Source organism: Neltuma alba, unplaced genomic scaffold, assembly GCF_004799145.2.
Source record: "Neltuma alba isolate B1F8T4 unplaced genomic scaffold, ASM479914v2 tig00011146_pilon, whole genome shotgun sequence".
Taxonomy (NCBI): Eukaryota; Viridiplantae; Streptophyta; class Magnoliopsida; order Fabales; family Fabaceae; genus Neltuma; species Neltuma alba.
This window is the reverse complement of record NW_021635881.1, coordinates 1667598-1673326: the sequence shown is the minus strand read 5'-3', so window position 1 is coordinate 1673326 and position 5729 is coordinate 1667598. Positions and strand designations below refer to the sequence as shown.

At 35.5% G+C, this 5729-nt stretch overlaps 1 long non-coding RNA gene across 1 annotated transcript; it reads right to left on the bottom strand.

Moving 5' to 3' along the window:
* Nucleotides 1-337: 337 nt before the first annotated feature.
* Nucleotides 338-1443, bottom strand: LOC114761888 (uncharacterized). The gene is made up of 3 exons (XR_003742199.1): nucleotides 1409-1443; nucleotides 676-782; nucleotides 338-376 (listed from the first exon to the last, which is right to left on the bottom strand). It is a non-coding gene; the product is annotated as an uncharacterized LOC114761888 (long non-coding RNA).
* Between the last annotated feature and the right edge of the window lie 4286 nt (nucleotides 1444-5729).

The following is a 5729-nucleotide window of genomic DNA, read 5'->3' as shown; positions in this document are numbered from 1 at the left end:
TAAAGCTTAGGATGTGTCCTGTATAGTCACCAAATTTCATGGCTAATTTCATTCATTTGGTTTGCCTCATCATTGGCACCAATTCGTGACTCATTTAGGGATATTCTATCCCTTCAACTTAATTCAATGTTTATAAACAATTTATTTCTCCACCTCTTGTCATGCTATAAATCCACATAATATCTCCATACTAACCTCATACCATTTTACATATCATGAACATTTAATATCATCATTCCACATACATGGCATATCAAACATAAATTAATAAACTATGTTACATAACTTAACATGTTATAAGACCATAACATGTTCTTGACTTCTTCCATCAATCCTGCATTCCTCATCCTTGACTTTTCCTCCATGCCCTTTATACCTATTAGGGGTTGTTAAGGGAGGGTGAGATTCGGGAGAATCTCAGTAGCAAACACTACCCATAAGCATGCGAGACATAATGCAAATGCACGACATGTTATCATAATATCATCACAGGAATGCCATGGAAAGTAAGCTAAAGCATTTCATGTTTTCATAACATATTGCCAAGGCAAAGCATATCATAAACTTGTAAACATAACTTTGCAAACATTTCATCATAGCTCAGTCATATCATGGCAGTACAACCACATCATGCAAGCATACATATCAAGCACACAATATAGGTAAGTTCACTACCTTGTAACATAGCTTTCCTCTTACTTTCCGTTTGCTTCCCCTAACCTTCCAAGTGTTTGAGCCTTCAGTTGACATAAACAAGACATCCCCTTGGATGTTCCAAGGTCCTAAACACATCAACACATTACACAAAACATCAATTAGACCAAGTTATCAACCTATTCCATACTTGGCTCTTACTTGATCACACTTTGTTTCTAACTTTTGAGATTTATTTCCAAATCATTCTAAAATTAATTTCACATGCTATTCCCACATAATTTTGCATGTAGAATCCATTTCCAAGTTCAAAACAATCAAAATCCAACTCCTTCCCCCTTGTTCTGGTTTGGCCGAAACATAGGTGCCTTAGGTCTAAAATTTCCATTTTCAATTCTAATGCTTCCAAACGTGTTTTCTACATATATCTCTACACAAAATCATCATTTAAACTCATTGGAAGCATCAAAATCATCAAATTCCAGACCCAACATAAAGAACCAGCCATGTCAGAATCATACACAAATGAAAGGGGAAGTTGGATTTCTTGAAGAATCAATATCAAACCAATTGATTCTTGTTGTTTTCAAGCCTTTAAACATGTTTATGACTTTAATTTCATCTTCTCCCATTCTGAACAATTTCGTGCAGCACCTCCCCCCTAGGTTTCAACCATGAAAAACCCAACCAAACCAACATCTAAGCTCAAAAATACCAAGGGAGGTAAAAACTAGATCAAAATCCATGAACATACCTTGATTTGAAGCTTGGATGGCCTTAGGATCATGAGCTTCCTCTTCTCCTTCTTCCTTTCTTCATTTCGTTTTTTCCTCTCCTTTCTCTCAAGATGGCCGAAAATATCATAAGGGAAGGAGAGAATATTTTTATAAAAAGTCTTGACAAATCCTAGCCATTGATCTTAAAATTGCATGGCTTAATCTTGGCCATTGATTTTCCTAACAAATCTTAGCCCTTGATCTTGTCTTCCTTAGCAAGAATTGTGACACTTGTCTAGGATTGTGTCATGCTTGGTCATCTTGCTTACGTCATCAAGGTTAACTTAACCCAAGGTTAATTAATTTAACCATGGTTAACTTTCTTAATCCAAATATGCCCTTAATCTTTTTACACATTTCCACACATATCCTCATGCCCCCATGGCAATATGATAGGGAGGAAAATCATACAAAATTCGTGCATAAATTCATCCAAAAATATTCCTCCACCTATCTCACCGGTTTACATCATAATAGGTACTTTCTCGGTTCCTGACTTACCCGATACCTCTGGGACATGGTTTAGCACATTTTTCATCTTCAAAATACATTCCCATACTCTTCTAATAACATTCATGGGGGAATCATACTTCTTTCTCATTTCCCCAAAATATTAATAATTAATATCCAATCGAAGTCGATTTTGCCGAATTCTTTCCTATCGGCTCGTAACTCTGTTGATCTGTCTCTGGGTTTCATTCTTTCCCTTTCGTCACAGGGCATTCCTCTAATTTTTCTCGGGTCTAAAGTCAAACCGTAGACAAGAAATTTGACTTTCCCCGGATAGGGTATAAATAGGCTTTAAATTCAATTAAAGCTAACCTTGTCAGTTTCTGGGGCTAGAATTAATTTTACAATCTGTGTAAATTCCTCAACTACTGTTCCCTAGTTTTTCCTGATTATTTAAGGCTGTCTCGTACCTTAAATAATTCAATTTGAGTTACTATCTCAAATTGCTCAAAAACCTGAAATGACTTTAGGGCATTTCCGTCATTTCTAGCCTTATATTGACTTTGGGATCCTATTCCCATTTTTCTGGAATGTTTCTAAAACATTTGGGCCATTTTCGATAACTTCGAACATTGATCGACCAGAATTTTTATTATTCACAATTAGGTCCCTACTTGGCCTAGGAATCTTTTCGTTGCAATTTAGTCCCTCCTTAGGCCTAACCTTCGGAACCATCTCTTGCAAGTTTTTTGGCATAACCTCTGGCCCTTAGTTGTTTCTAGTTCGTCATTCTTTAGTCCCCGAACGCTATTGTTTTACATATTTGCCCTTAGAAAATCTCTTTTTTCTTCCGAGGGATCTCTTGGACTTTTGTTGCATTAGACTTAATAATCATCCTTTTCTTATGCTATTACTTGTATCTATGAGCCAAAATTTGGGATGTTACACCAGTTACAGGGTTGACCAGGTCTCCGGGTGCAGGGAGGTACAACAACTGTTCTGCAGTGATCCCTAGCAGCTCTGGATAGCACTCTGCATAGTCGTTGGAGCCCATTGATGAATGGCCAGGGCTAGCATCTCCCATTACCTATTCCTCTGGGTCCTCATCCATGGTGAGATCAATCACATGAATATCCTAATTGTTGACTAATGGCTTGAACTTGGAGTTCCAATCCATAGCAATTCCCATCTTGATCCCTGTAACGAGGTGTTAATTCCCTCTTTACTAACCCAAAATCTAGGAAATACATAAGCAAAGCATTCTATCTTATGCCAGAACCTCCGCTCTGATACCAAAAATGTCACACCTTACTATTATATTGACTTACGTTCCCTTCAAAACCATTCTAGACCACATTGGATGGTCTTGGGCTCACTTTTTACCATAAAAACGCTAAATTTCGGATTTTTACTGTTCATTGGGTAAAAATCCAGTTTTTCTGGCCCAACTTTGAAAATTCATAACTTATTCCGCAAAAATCCAATTGGGGTGGTTCAAAATTCTACTTAAATCTATTTAAGTCCTTTTTCAAGAAAAAATAACCTCATTGTCCAATTCCTTGTGAAAAAGCGTTAGGTTTTTGGGAAAGACAACACTGTCCATTTGCCAAAAACCCTTTTTCCAGATTCTGACCTTTAAATTTGAAAAATCATTATAAATCGTATACTGGGCCATTTTTAACGTATTAGCTATCAAATTGAATCTCAGGACATTATCTTTCATCATGCCAAATTTTGTGACTAAACGCATTCGAGAGCATAATCAAAAAGTCATGTGAATCAGACAGGGTTAGTGTGCTTACAGCACTGTTAGTATAATATGTACATAACCAAAATGAGTTCACGAATTTTTGTGGCTAAGCCCCACAAATTAGCCTTCAATCTACAGCTTTCCCTTAAGGATTTAGGCCCTAAAATGTTAGGTTGCATTGGTGAAATGAGATTTCATTGAAATCCCAATAGCAAATTAACCAACTATAACACCAACAAGCATCATCAACATGCACAATTATATTAACTACTATTGGTGAACTAGCATGCTTATCATTTGGAAAACTCAAACATGCAAAGGCCAAAGCAAGAAGTAGAAAGAGCAGCCACATTATAATCAAGAAAGTCCAACCACATAATAGCAATTAATCATGCAATAATTAATAATGCTAAGTTAGTATTAGTAGCTAGGTTTAACTTGCTACCTTGCTCCAAAAGCTTTAGCTTTCTTTCCTTCTCCTCTTTTCCTTCACAAATTTCAAACCCTAACAATGCAATCCATCAAAAAGGACAGCAAGAATCATTAACCAACCAAGAAAAAGCAAGAACATAAATAAAAAATGATTCCTGATCCATAAAGCTCCCTCCTTTGTTTACCATTTTTGGACTTATTTCTCTTTATCCTTAAAAATCACTTCTTGACTCGTTCCTACATGGTTTTTCATGTAGATTCCAAATATGTGCTTAGATCTAGGAAAATAAAATTTCTTCCTTCAGCTACCCCTTGACCGAACCAAAGAGGGTTTTGACCCAAAAATTTACAACTTTGTTTTAAAGCTTCCAACACTTGTTCCTTTTGGTTTACCCTACACCATTTCTTATTTTAAGCATCATGGAAGCCTTAAAACATTGAAAAATGCATCCTAGGGTTCAGTCAATAGCTTGGCCGAAAATAATACTCAAAGAAACAACCATGAAAAATACTTTAAAACAACCTATAATCACTTGCAAACACTAGGAACTAGCTTGTGTTGTTGTGTTTTAACAAGTGTGATGAGCAAAACTCCCTTGCCCTCTAAGTATTCAGTTCAGCCAGCATTATTTAGAGAGAGGAGACAGATTTTTCAACCATAAAATGGGAAGAAAAGAAAGCAAGACACATCTAAAACCATGAACTCACCTTAGATCCTTGCTTGTATGACCAAAGTGCTCACTTCCTCTTGCTTTTCTCTCCAAGCTCTCTCTTTTCTCTCCTCTTTCACTCTTGGCCGAAACACGCATATGAAAATAGGGGGAGGATGAGCTTGTTTAATGATTCAAAATATCCCAACCACCATCTTTAATGAGTCCAAGTGTCATTACCCCCCTTAATCTTGATTTCTCTTTCATAATTAACAAAAATCCAAAAGAAATTAATTACTAAAGTCAAGATCCTCTCCATTTGAGGAATGACACTTGGCATGTTCAAATCCTCTCCATCAAGAGCTTGACACATGGCTCAATATGATCCCTTTGATTTGCAAGACACTAATCTTGCTTTATCGGTGTACTTTGGCTCTGAGTTTGACTTCTTTTCTATAATTACGGTAGCTTAGCCTCTGTAATTATTTTCTGTCATATCCTTAATTTAATCTCCTCATTTTTATCTTCCCAAATTTCCCTCTTTGCCTCAAAATTAATTTCCTAATAATCAATTAAAAAGGGTAATTAATTTCCTTCTCTTTAGGGATTTTTCCACTTTTCATCATTATTTGGAAAAATCTTGGATACTTGAGGGTCTTAATTTAATTCCATAATTCCTTATAATTCCTTCGGGTCTCATAGGAATTTTCTTAGAATTTTATTCCCCTTAAAAATATTTATTTGGAATTTTTCAAATAAAATCCCTTAATTAGCCTAAATCACCCTTAAATTCACTTATAAATTATCTAAGGGTAATTTGGTCATAAAACCAACTTTATAATTTCATATAACTCTCAAAGGATATTATCCTCATTTTTTCTTAATTTTCCAAGGATTGGAAGTATTTTTCCTTATTTAAATTTTGACCAACTTTTCTTAATTAGTCAAATTCCTACTTTTGGCTTGGAAAATTACTGGAATTATTTTTCATGAAAATTCTCCTTATTATTTTTAATC